The sequence below is a fragment of the Mirounga angustirostris genome, unplaced genomic scaffold (assembly GCF_029215605.1).
Source record: "Mirounga angustirostris isolate CCGP_5_RB_7025 unplaced genomic scaffold, mMirAng1.0.hap1 SCAF_5, whole genome shotgun sequence".
In the NCBI taxonomy this organism is placed as follows: Eukaryota; Metazoa; Chordata; class Mammalia; order Carnivora; family Phocidae; genus Mirounga; species Mirounga angustirostris.
Genome location: NW_026991713.1, coordinates 151110162 through 151123808, shown reverse-complemented (window position 1 = coordinate 151123808; position 13647 = coordinate 151110162). Strand labels below are relative to the sequence as shown.

Sequence of the window (13647 nt, the reverse complement as noted above, 5' to 3'; positions counted from 1 at the left end):
GGCAGGAGTCCTCCACATGCGCTCCAGGGATCCCTCGGCTGGGGTGCAGGGTGCCCGAATGGGGACACATCTACTTAAGATTCAGACTCGCCCCCAGATCTGCTAGCCTCTTTTGGGAACCTCAGTGACAGTGCCAGCAGGCACTTTTAGCTGTTCCTCCCATTTTCATCGTCCGCGCCCCCCCCCCCCCCCCCATGAACAAATAGTGGAAGTCGGAGCAGCACCCAGACTGACCGCCACGCCTGGTCACCACCCCTTGGTGGCCCCTAACCTGCTCTGGGATGACTGGAGTCCCTTGGAACTCCCAGTTTTGGAAGCTGGACGGACATGCTCTGTTCCCAAGAACTCCCCAAATACCAACCCACTTTCAGGCCAAAACATAAAGTTGTGCTTGTCCTCCCCGCCCCCCCACACGTTGCAAAGTCACTTTGGTGCTGCGTTCTAAGTGGCAGGCTCCAAGAGATCTGCAGGAAATTGGTGGTGGGGCACTGAGGGTACCTTCTCCACTTGGCAAAGATCTGGCCCCTGGGGTGACACCCCCTTCATAAGCTACATAAGGTTCTGACAGTGAGGGGGCCCCTCCCCTACAGCTGAGCCCCTCCTGAAATCTGCTCCACCTGCACCCCTTGCCCAGGGACCCCCAGATCATGGTACAAGTGTCCCCTCTTGTAGGGGATCCAGAGGATCCAGATAACTGAGACATGACTTGTCCCCCTCTACTACCCAGCCTCTTTTCGAGTCAATGTGACAGGACTGAGCCTCCCAGGATCATAAAAAATGTATTTGCTGTCCTCTGTTGGCCAACGCGTGTCACACTCAGAAAACACATCGCCAACCAGTGGGCCCTCCTGATGCCATCTAGGGGGGCCCAGGACAGCAGCCAGAGGGAGTGAGCCAGACACGCCCCTCTTCTCCTTCTGTCCCAGGTGCACCCCTACTTCCTGCCTCCACTTTCGGGGGGAAGGAAGAAGGGGGGTCCTGGTTTGCAGTCACTGCACTGGTCTTTGACCCACTGCTTTGTGTCTCATGTCCCTTCTCTCTGGTGGGGCTCTAATTCCAGAAGCCTGGAGGGCAGTGCTTAGGGAGGCAAGGAAGGCTGTGGTGGGGAGGTCTCTGGGTTCAATCCAGGCGGAGGGACCCCTAGGGGATAGTTTCTCCCATAGCATTGGGAGGGGAATGTAGCAAAAGGGGGATAGGTCAGACACCTCTTAAAGCAAAGGGCTGATCACTGATAATCATCAGTCCCCATTTATTCCTGAAGACCTACTATGCGCCAAGCACGGGACGTATACTAGCTTACTGAGCTCTGCCCATTTTCCAGAGGAGAAGAGTGAGGCTTTGGGGTCAGTTGTTCTTGGATCCAAAGCTTGCTTGCCCTGTGTGTGCCAGGCCCAGAGCTGATGCTGGGGCCACAGTGGCAAACAGGACAGGTCGCTGACCTCAAGGTGCCTGGGTCAGGGCACCATGAGAGACCAAAGCTGGGCCGCGGTGTCCACCTGCATCCTCCCTGCTGGTCCCGCTGGTGTGTGGTCTCCATTAAGAGCGCATTGCCCCTGCGCCCCTCTTGTGGGGTAGGGCGCACGAGAGGCTGGGCTCCCCCTGCTGCTTCTTACAAGCTGGGAGACCCTGGACACTGCTGAGCCAGCCTGGGCCTCAGCTTCCTCATCTGTAAAGTGGGAGTTATAATACCTGCCTTATAGGACTTTCACGGGGCTTAAATGAGACAAATACCCTGGTAGGGAGGGGGTACTTGGCATTTTTTTTCCCCCATTGCTTCCTATAAAGATTTTCTTTTTCTTTATTTTGTGTTTAAAAGTTGCAGTGTTAAGTCCCATTAACGGAAAAGACATAACAAAAACTTCCTAACAAGTGAAAAAAATATTCAGAAATGCTGCAAAAATTGGCTTCATTGACATAGTTTCAGAATTTTCCTTAATATAGCCTCCGCTGGAAATTCATTATGTGACATTTATATAAGTATTTCCAAATCACTCTGCATAGCGAGCACTTCAGCTCTCCACTGTCTGCGCCTAACATTGAGCGCCAACTCAGTTTCTGAAGTCAATGCAGGCAAGCACCCGAAATGGCCCACCCCACCGGAGACGCTGTTGCCGTATTGTTCTGACCAAGATGTTTCTGTTGAGTAGGTGTCCCTGTGCTGCTTTTTGTTGTTGTTGTTTCGATGTCATGTTAATCACCCTACATTGCATCATTAGTTTTTGATGTCCCTGTGCTTCTTGACCCTCTTTGCTCTCATCTTCCCACAGCTTCAGAATTAGGTTTTGGATTTCTTCTGGGTTTTTTGTGCTCCTTTCTAAGGGGGAGGGCACTGGTTTGCCAAATTCATGGGTGGTTCCAAGTGGAGAATTGGATTTCTCCTAGAATTTTAACAACGTTTCGCAAAGAAGGGCCTCTGAGGGAGTTCACAAGAGGGTTGCTCGTGCCTGGTGTTATTACTTAGAGGAGAGGATGTCAGAGGAAAAAATTGGGGCCTATGGGCAAGACCCACCCCGTCCCGCCAAGGCAACCAGGGCTCTGCCTTTACCTTGGATTTTAAAAGCCCCCTAAAAGATGTCCCCCCGATCCCTCTGAGGCCTGCTCTTGTCCATTCTGGCTCAGCGTCCCGTGACTCGAGCTAGTGGCCAGCCTGACATCCAGCTACACTAGACTCCGGAAAACACCCCACTCTTGGGCTAGAAGCCCCAGAGGCCCACTCTGGCCTTCTCCCAGGAAGGGGCGCCACCCGCACCCAGGTTTCTGGCCAGGAAAAGATGCCAGGGCCCGGACGAGAAGTGCAAAGGGGCCACCCTGGGCAGAAGGAGCCTCCGGGAAAAGCCTGGACTCCTGGCACCCTGCCCTGTCTGGCACATGGCAGGGCGAAATCAAGTTTTGTTAGAAAATGAATAAAAGAAAGAAGGAAAAGTACTGGAAGAGAAGCCTGGGTGGGGGTGGGTGCTGGGACTGCAGTGGTGTCCCATCTGTGAAGATGTGGAGGCTCCCAGGAGGCCGAGAACTCCAGGCCCCGGCTAGACAGAAAGATAAACTGCCATTTGGTGAGACGGAGGGTCTGGGCTTCCTGGTCTGCTGGGCACCAGACCCTCGCCTGCTAGGGGCATCATGACAGAGGCCGGTTACAAAGGCCCATTAAGAAAGGCTTTGCAGGGGCACCTGGGTGGCTCAGTCGTTGGGCGTCTGCCTTCGGCTAGGGTCATGATCCCAGGGTCCCGGGATCGAGCCCCGCATCGGGCTCCCTGCTCTGCGGGAAGCCTGCTTCTCCCTCTCCCACTCCCCCTGCTTGTGTTCCTGCTGTTGCTATCTCTCTCTGTCAAATAAATAAATAAAATCTTAAAAAAAAAAAAAAAGAAAGAAAGGCTTTGCAATGGAAAGAGATCAATCAGGCTGTGACCTTGGACAAGTCCTTGGCTGTCCCCAGTTTCAGCGTCCCCACTGGCAACAATGTGTAGGGGATGAAACTGCATGATTTGCACAGAGCACACACTAAGTACTCAATAAATTATAGCAATGGTCCATCCCTGTTAAATGGGAGTGGGGAACCCATGCCCCTGGACGCTGGGGATGGATTCAAAGGTGCGAGGGGTTCTCCCTTCTCTCTAAGTCGTGGACACCAAAGCGGAAGTGGCACCAGGGACTGGGTGGGTAGGTCAGCCTGGTTCAGCGTGACCGGGTCGCCTAGAATTGCTAGGTCAACGTCTTGGAATTTCAGCAGGGTGGCCAAGCTGTGTCAGGAAACTGGAAGAATGTTCCATACACAGCCCAGGTAGACATGAAGGACTCGAACAGTGTCTCCTTCTGCATAGACCTCCTCTCTGGAACCCACATGACCGTGGACCTAGCGCTGCCGCTCAGACCAGTACCAACTTAAAAATCAATACTGTTGGCTTTGAAGTGTTTTGACCAGAGGTTGCAACTGGCAGGCCCCAGGCCAAGTGGAGCCCACAGATGTGTTTCATTTGGCCCGCAGACCATTTAAAATAATAATAATAAAATTGATTTGGTTGCCAACATTTTTAAATCAGGAAATTTCGTATTTAAAAAAATCCAGATTTCTGGCTTCTCTTAAAAAAACAAAAAATCAGATGATCAAAAGATTTGGCAGCGCTGGGCCCGCATTCCCACAGGGCAACAGTTGGTTGGAGCAGAACAGCATATAATAACATATGAGTCAGGGAAGGCTAGCTGCTGTAACAAACAATCCCACACTTTCAATGGCTCACCACAGTACAGTTTGATTTCTTGTTTGGATCACAGTGCAAGAAGTGGGGAGCAGGGGGACCCACAAGTTATTTAGAAACCCAGGTGCCTTTTATTTTGTGGCTCTGGCGTCTTTAAAAAAAAAGTTTTAATAAATATATTTTAAAGATTTTATTTATACATTTGAGAGAGAGAGTGCCGGGGTGGGGGTTGGTGGTAGAGGGTCAGAGAAAGAGGGAGAAAGAGTCCCAAGCAGGCTCTGCACTGAGCATGGAGCCCAATGGGGGTCCTGATCCCATGACCCCGCGATCACAACTGGTACTCTGACATCTTCTAGGGCTTCATTCTTTCTCCATGAGCTGGGGGCGGGGGTGGTTTACAGGGAAAGCAAACCAGCTTTTAACTGCATCAGCTAGGAAATGTCTTACATGGGTGAGCGCCCATCATGAGGCCCAACAAGTACCCAAAAGGGCTGTGAAATGTGGTGCCTGGCTCAGAGACCAGGAGGAAGAGGAGGCTTATGGATGTATGAAACAGTGTCTCTGTTTCAAGTGGCTGTCCCAGATCCTTCCTCAAGTTGGTGATGGAAATTCTCTTCTTATTGTCCTTCCACACCCCTCTCCAGCTCAGCTCTTTGGCTCAGGGGAAACCACCAGTCATTGGTTGGAGAATAACCATGTGACACCATTCCAACCAATGAGAGATGGGGAATTTGGATGTGATCCCTGGAACCGCAGCAACCATTTTGGGCCAGACTTGGGGGTGAAGCCAACATGCTGATGGCAGAGAAGAGAGGTGGAAGGAACCTGTGTCTCTCGTGGCCTGATGGAGCTGATCGAAAATTCACTTGAGAAACACACCATCCCTCTAGACATCCTGGTAAATGCCTAATAAATTTCCTTATTTTTAAAGGCAGTTTGAGACAGGGCAGCCCCTGTTCCTTGTAGAAAAAAGTATCCAAAGTACTAAGGGCATAGTTCCTGCCTGGCTGGATTCACTTAGGTCATCTGCCTGGTCATGTAGGTATTTGAGTTTTGACCCCTTGACTTAAAATTCTTTCTTCTTGCCATGCAGAGTGGCCAGCCCCAACCTTCATGGCCTGGATTATAGAAATTTCCCAATGTCTACCCCTGGAGAATGCAATGTGCAACTTTCAGTGCTGCCTGGGGCCACATGGTCCCAACCAGGGCCTGGGTCTCCACCTGCATCTTGAAGATGCAGCAATCCCTGTGTGACACTGACTGCAAGATGTCCTTGGGGTTTGGGACCTCATGCTGGTCAGAGGCTGGTGGTCATTCCTGTGGTAGCCTGTCTCCAAGTCTCTTAAGAGAGTCCCTGAGATGTGTAGCTTCTTTTGGAAGAAAGGATAGGTAGAATGACCCATCATCCTGGTTTGCCAGGACCGAGGGGTTTTCTGGGTCATTGGACTTCCAGTGATAAGACTGGGACAGTCCCAGGGCGCCTGGGTGGCCCAGTCGTTAAGCATCTGCCTTCGGCTCAGGTCGCGATCCCAGGGTCCTGGGATTGAGCCCCACATTGGGCTCCTGCTCGGCGGGAAGCCTGCTTCTCCCTCTCCCACTCCCCCTGCTTGTGTTCCCTCTCTCGCTGTGTCTCTCTCTGTCAAATAAATAAACAAAATCTTAAAAAAAAAAAAAAAAAAAGACTGAGTCCCAGGCAAACCAGACGGTGGGTCACCCTACCTATCCTAGACAAGAAATGTGGGAAGAGAGGAGAGTTGCTGGCTCAGGTCTGTCGGAGTGGCTGTCACTGGGGAAGGAAAGAAAGTAGAATCTTTTGAATACCCACAGCCGGTCCCCAAAGACTGTGTTAGCCTTGTGGGCAAGGTCTTGATGTGCCCTCAGGGTAATGGGTGAGGGGACCAGTCAAAAGGAACCTAGACATCGTGGAGATACATTAGGAAGGGACAGAGAGTCTGAGAAAGAGAATAGATCACGTAGGTGACAAGTGGCGAGTTGGTCAGAGAGGAGTCATCCCAGCTGGGGGCGGTGGGGGGGGGCAGAGAGTCTGGGGAGAGGCCAGAGGCCTACCAGATGGGCCGGCTGTGGAGACAGTGGGAGAATTCTTAGAGCCATTGAGTTGGATTATTGGAGCCTCTCCCCACTAATGCCTGCTCTGGTAGCTTCTAGAGGGCCACGGGGGACGTTGAAAGGGCTGTTCAATTCCATTCTGATACCGGACTGCCGTGGCCTTGTGCAAATGTCCACATAAATGTGAGCCGGGGAGGGCTGGTTCTGGGAAAGGCCCAGGGATGGGCCATTTCTACCTCTGCGCACCCATTTCTAGCCCCGAACCCAAGGCCAGTCCGTCCTCCAGAACCTGGGGAACGTACCTTCTCTCTCTTTCTCTCAATCTGTAAAATGGATGTAGTATCTTCCTCACCGTGTATGTACCAGGCTCTGTGCTAGGTGGCTTGATGTGGGTTAGACCACACGAGAGCCACTTTTTTTTTTTTTTTTGCCTTTAATTGTGAGGTCTTTCAGGCCAACTCCAAACAACAGAGAATAAATTAACAAACACCCCTATGCTACCACCCAGTTTAAGTAGTACATAAATAAAATCAAATACAAATTCAGGTAATACCCTCTTGGCCATCTCTAGGATCCCCACAGACAACGTTGTCCTGGATGTAGACATCATCACACAGGCAAGTCTTTATGCTTTCGCCACCTATGTGACCAGAAACAAATAGGGCTTTGTTTGCCCCATGTTTACTCTGTATAAATGGCATCATCTTTCTCTGCCTGCCTTTTTTTGCTCCACATTTTGTGAGCTTTCTCCATGTAGTTGGATGGAGTTATAGTTTATTTCTTTGAACTGCTGAACTTAATTCTATTCTGTGAGCATTCCACAGTTTGCATTTCTGTTTTCCTGGACGGACATTTAGCTCTTCCCAGCAAAGCTGCTCTGAACAGCCTTGTGTACATGAATTTCCGCAAGGCTTGCCCGCCAGAGGAGGATTCCTAGGTCTCATTTACATGGGGTTTTGAGAAACGTGGTGGCTTTGAGCCTGGCGTGGACTCTCAAGTTTCTCTCAGGCCCCTCGAGTCCTTGTTGTCTTATGCCCGAAAGTTTTCACACATTTGCACAATCTGTCTGGCTCCTCTGGGCATTTGAGCTTTCAGCCTCTCGTCTCTTGGGAAATGCATGGGCATGTAAGCCAGTAACTGTAATATCGTGTGGTAAGTGCTAGAAAAGCAATAAAGTCAAGGTGCTGGTGGTACGGCGAGGAATGAGCAACTCCAACTAATGCATTGAGGGATGATTCAAAATAATAGTTAAGTTAGTAATAGTTAGGCAAAGTGTTGTGGTATGAGTAGGAGTTTTCCAGGAAGCCAGAAATGGAGAAAGGCCATTCATTATAGGTAGAGGGAACAGCATATATGCAGGCTCAGAGGACGAAGGCACAAGCTGAATTGAAGGCATACTAAAGACTGGTGTAAAACACTGAAGAGCAAGAGGGAGCACAGTAGGAGGGACACTGGGGGCCTGGAATGCCATGCTGGTGGACATCTTGTGAAGGACAGAATGACGAGAGTGACACATTCACTGCTGTGTTGGAGAGAGGTCAAATGACAGTGGAAGGAGGGTGGAAGAGAGGCAATACAGAAAGCAAAGGATACCAGGTAGGAGTCTACTGCACCAGTCCAAGCACCAGTCAGCAAAGAGGAGATGGAACCGTGAAGGTCTAAAGCAACACACAGGAGGTGACTGGAGAGAGGTTTAGGCTTTGACCAGCTGGATGAGCAGGTGAGGAAGGAGAGGTGAGTCAAGGGTTGGGGTAAGCAGAATCACGGTCTCCCAAATTTGTCCACACCTTCATCCCTAGAACCTATGAATATGTTGTGTTTTGTGGCAAAAGGGACTTTGCAGATGTAATTAAAGTTATAGACTTTTAAAAAGGAGGGTGAGTCTGGATTATCCAGGTGGGCCCAATCCAAATCCAGGAGCCGTTGCAAGCAGAGTATTTTCTTTGGCTTGCATGAAGCAGAGAACTTTTTTTTTTTTTTTGGCTTGCATGTGAAAGATGGAAAGATGTAGAAGGTGAAGCAAGACTTGAAATGTGCAGAGGACTTGGTGCAGATGTCAGGACACTGTGTGCAAGGCCTGAAGAGAGGCCTCAAGCCGCCGTGAAACAGAACTCAGTCCTACAAGTGTAGGGAACTGGATCTGGCCAACCACCTGAGGAAGCATGGAAGCAGATTCATCCAGAGCCTCTGATCATAGCCCAGCTGGTCACCACCTTGACCTTAGACTTGTCTGAGACCTAGAACCCATGTGGGCTTCTGACCTACAGACATGGACAGAGAAGACGGTGTGGTCTTAAGTTGCTAAGGTTGTGGTAACTTGGTCCAGCAGTGGGAGAAAACCAACTCAAACCTGGATCCTGGGTTTGTCGCTAGGATTGCCTTCTTGTCCTTACATGGTGGAGAAAGAGAGAGAGAGAGAGCTCTCGTGTCTCATCCTCTTTTTATAAGGCATGAATTCCACCCTGAGCGCCTCACTCTCATGACCTCATCTCCTCCTGATTAGCCCCCAAAGGCCTAACCCCCTAATACCATCACACTGGGGATTATGGCTTTGACATATGAACTTGGGTGTGTGTATGTGTGATATAAATGTTTAGCTCATGGCAGCTGGAAGGACTCACTTTCAAGATCACATGGCTGCTGACAGAATTCAGTTCCTTGTGGCCCATTGGACCAAGGGCTCTAATTTCTTGCTGGTTGTTGGCTGGAGGATGCCTTCCATTCCTCGCCATGGGGGCCTCCCCAACATGGCCGCTCATTTCATCCAACCAGCGGGAGAGAGTCTGCTATCCTCATGGGTGTGGCCATCTTATGTAACATAATAAGAGAAGTGGCATCACATCCCCTTTGCCGGATTCCATTGGCTGGAAGCAGGTCACCCCACTTCAGAAGAAGGGATGACATGGGGTGCGAAGACCAGAAGGCAAGTATAACAGGACATCATAGAGTCTGCCCGCCAACACTTCTCCAAGGAAGAGATGGGGCTTCTTATCTGGGTGTGTTTCCAGAATTGTTGCAGATCTTACATCCAGCGAGGCGTCAAGTTTGGGGGTTCTTCTGTGCCCACAGGGACTGAAAAATCAGCTCTGCCCACCTGAGTGAGAAGGGCAGGACGGGGGGAGCAGGGGGCAGACGGGAACACGGTCTCGGGGAGTGTTCCTCGTGCGCCAGCCTGGTGATTTGCTAAAGCAAAACTCAAGTAGATGTGACACAAACAACGTCTGGTGCTTCCAGGGGCCTGCCACAATATTTTCTTTTAAGTGCTACTCATGCCTGAAATACGCTTCTGGTTTTGAAATGTGGTTCTCAACTCATGCATGATTACGAATCACTCACTCTCTTATTAAGAGGGCCAGTTTTTATTCTTTAATGTAGGTTTTCAAGGCACATGATGTCACTCCAGATGGGAGATGCGCCAGGGCGGTCGACCCGAGGCCTCTCCTTCGAGGGGGTCAGTTCGGATGACAAGAGTGGGCTTTCTCCCTGCAGACTTGGCATCTCACCCATGCGGTGTGAGCTCAGTGTGAACACCTGTGCCCTCCAGAGCCCTGACATCTGTGTACTCTTTACATTTTCTCTTTTTTTCTGTTGTTAAGATTGTAAGTTTATGCTGCAAAAATAGTGAATCTGAAAGTAACACAGCTTCTCTCTCTGATGCCACCATAATAGAAAAGCAATCGGTGATTGGCTCCGCCACCACTCACCCCACCTGGAGGTCTTCATGGTCAAGAGCATGACAGGGAGCCTTCCGCGTGGGGGGTGGATGTTCTTCACATTCTGAGAAACCAACAGAAAAATCCATACATGTGTGGATAAATATGCCTATTTATTTTTTACAAAGACATCCACTAAAGTTACAGTTATACAAGATGGAGAAATTCTAGAGATCTGTACAAGAGAGTGACTATCGTTAACCAATTTGTTGAGAGGGCAGATCTCACGTTAAGTGTTCTTATCACATACACACAAAAAGCAAAGGGACCCAGGAAGGTTGGAGGTGACGGTCTGTCTACTACCTTGAATGTGGTGATGGTTTCCAGGGCGTGTCCATATGTCCAAACTCATCCAGTTGTATACGTTCAATATGTGTGGGTGCTTCTGTTTATCAGTTATACCCTGATAAAGCTGTGAAACAAAACCCCAAAAGCAGGGCTTTTGTTACTAAATTAATCTCCAGATCCATGAGTCAGTCATTGCTTTTAATGGCTGCCCGTGATGCCATGACGTGGATGGACCACCCTTGACATCCTGGCTGATGGATGTTTACAATGTTGTCATCGGGAGGACTCCACCAGATGAGAAGCAAGTGAGTGTGTGTCATTCCAATTTCAGAACGGGAGAAACTGAGGCCCAGAGAAGTTAAGTGGAGGGTCTACGGCTCCCACGGGTTTCTGGTAGATGCAGGGCAGAGAGAAGCCAGGCTAACCCTGCCCTTGCTCTATGCTGCCACCTGGTGTCTCTGTTGAAGTTTGCTCCCGCGCAGCCTTTGTTGACAAACCAGCCCTTCCTTGCTAACGCTAGGATCCTGGGCTCCCTCTTTGGCTTCAGAATTCTTATTTAACCTTTTTTCTACCACTGACTCTCATGATCTGATCTGTCCTTACAGAGCTCTCAGTGCAAACCCACCTTCTCCCCAGTGGTCAAGTTCACACAGCAGGGTCTCAGAGGATCTAGGCTCAGTTACCTCTCCTCCCACCCCCAGCGTCAGGGGCTTCTTATCTTTCCCTTTACATACCCAAAGCTGACCAGAGAACGATTCTTCACAGAGCAAACACAGCGGAGTTCAAGCCGACTTTCAGAAATTCATAGAAAAGTTATAGAAATCCAAACATGGCTTTCTATATTCATGAACACAAGTGGTTTAAATCAACATAAAATGGCTTGCTTATTCAGACACATAATCAGTGTTACGCATTTAAGTGTAAAGAGGACCCAAATTCAGGATTTTGGTCACTGGTGTCTGATTCGACAGCCTGTGCCAAACTGGTTTTTACAGCTCTGTGGCATCCCCAGATTTCAACCAGAGGTGATGATTTTGAGATTTATGTGTAATCTTCCAAGCTTAAGAACAAAAAACTAAATAGCATGAGCTTCTCCACGTATAAATATATACCCTTAGATATTTTGTGCAATTTTTTGGGGGGGGAGGTGGAGAATGGTACTCACAGTACCTTATGTAAATTGCCTTTTTCTAAAGTCCATTCATCATGTGGAGTGGAAGGGGGGTGCCCTGTGTAGGGTGGGGCTGGGAAATTGTTGGGGGTGCTTTCCTAGGATGATGTCACCTAGGAGCGCTGATTCACTCTTTGGAGGGAAGGACAGGAAAATCTCCCTGGACAAGTAACCTCCCCCCACAGATACTGGCCTACCCGTGGGGGGCAGTGTGGTTTTCTGTTTGTTTAAGGGGGAGGAATATTTTGGGATATTTTTAAAAGGGAAGAGCCTAAGTGTTCTTTGGTGACACTTCTTTAAAATGAATGGGTGTCCCAGTGGAGAGAAGAGGACACTCAATCATTATCTGTCTTAATTCTGGATCATTCTAATGTGCCTGTGTTCTAATAGGTTATCTTTGGGTTTGTGGGCTCTGGAGTGATTCTGGAAAGAAAAAAAAATTACACATGTAATACAATCATCTCCCAGAAAATCCAAAACAATGTGAACCTTTACAGGATAGAAATGAAGGAAGCCTTTCAACAGCTCTCCGACTGGACATCCCCCCCAGACAGGCAACGACTGTTAATTTGGTGTGGATCCTTCTACCGTCTGTCCAGTCAGGGAAGGCGGGGACCAGTCATCCCAGCATCAGCAAGACGCAGAAATGCAGAGTCTCCGGTTCCACTAAAGAATCAGAACCTGCCCTTTCCTGCGCGCCCCAGGTTGAAGTGTGAGAAGCCCTGTTGTTCACTACTTTCATGTGTGTGAGCTTCCACATTTGTATACATGCACACACACGTGCCCCCGGGGCTTAGGGTGTGGCTTTAGAATGGGGCTGTCTTTCGAAGAGCGGTTCTCCGTGTGGTCCGGCAGCATCCGCATCAGGTGGGAGGTAGTTAGAAATGCAAACGGTCAGGCTCCATCTCGGGTTTACTGAAGGCAGAAGCGCTGGAGGTGGGGCCCAGCGATCGGCGTTTCCACAAGCCTGGGGATGCTGAGGAAGCCTGGCAAGTCCGGGAGTCTAGCCGCCGGCCGCTCCCGCCAGGCTCCCCGCCCCCCCATCGCATCCCCAGCCCCACTCTCTCCATCAGAGAGAGCTCGCCCCGATCTGTCTGGTTCACCGAGGTACCCCCTGAGTTCAGCTCCACCACGCATACACCAGGAGCTCCATGACTCTATTAGGAATGTCAGGCTGACACAGGTTTCCACGCGCTAGGTCAAGCCGGTTTTCAGATGACACAATAGGCCGCCTCCCTGGGGTCGAGGTCACCGCATACTGCACTCGAGCAGCCCCGTGGTGCATCCTTTCGTGGTGCGAAGAAAACAGGTTCCCTGCGGCCCTAGCTCCGTTTACTGAGGCCGCCTCTCCGGCCAGCGTCCAGCGTGTCCGGCAGCGACTTCACAAACGCCTGCGGCTGGCCAGAGACCCATTTCACAGAAGGGCAAACGGAGGCTCACACCGGTTTAGGTGTTCACGTCAGAACGGCTGCACGTCTGGGCAGGATTTCTCTCGAACGCAGTGCCTGCAACGGATTTCTTTCTTAAAACAGCAAGCCAGCCAGCAGCTGACTCTGGGTGTGGGCCCGGCATCAGGCCACGGCAGTCCTCTCATTCGAGAGGGTAAAATTGGACTTTAATGTTGAGGGAAAAAGCTTAGTGGCTCTCCAGTCAAGTGCCAGCAGCTGTAGGGTGGTTGTTTTTTTTTTTTTTTTGCCCGGGGCCGCGGGTGTCCGGGGGACCCGTCACTTCCCGCGGGGGGCGGCAGGGGGCGCTGTCTGCAGGGCCGAGCTTGCGGAAGCGCGGAGGCCAGACCACCCAGACGCTCACCCTCGGCGAGGAGGGGAAGAGAACTTGAACTCAAACAGGGTGAAAACAGTTGGCCGGCTCTGCACCCATGGCTCCCAGGGGCGAGGCTCTAGCTGCGGAATACAGGAGGCGGGCTCTGCGGAGGGCCACTCTGGAAAAGTGATCCCAAGCCTAAAAAGTCTCCCCGCCAAGGAAGCCCGACGCCAGGCACGGACGGGGTTCGAACCCGTGATCTTCGGTTTACGAGACCGACGCCTTACCACTTGGCCACCGCGCCTGCGTTGGAATGGCGGCTCCGCGAGCCTCTATCCTGGCGTCGCTCCCGTGAGCTCGCCCCGCGGGCACGAGCTCGAACGCGAGCGCGCCCGCCCGGCCGTCGCGCGGCCCCGCCCCGTCCCTGCGGCCGGCGGGGCGGGGCGGGGCGGGG

The 13647-nt window shown here is 50.9% G+C and overlaps 1 protein-coding gene and 1 non-coding gene across 2 annotated transcripts in view; one reads left to right on the top strand and one right to left on the bottom strand.

Moving 5' to 3' along the window:
• PARN (poly(A)-specific ribonuclease) overlaps positions 1-13647 on the top strand; it is a 305400-nt gene that overhangs the window by 250425 nt on the left and 41328 nt on the right. The gene's annotated exons all lie outside the window — the stretch shown is intronic.
• Positions 13426-13497, bottom strand: TRNAT-CGU (transfer RNA threonine (anticodon CGU)). The gene has a single exon. It is a non-coding gene; the product is annotated as a tRNA-Thr (tRNA).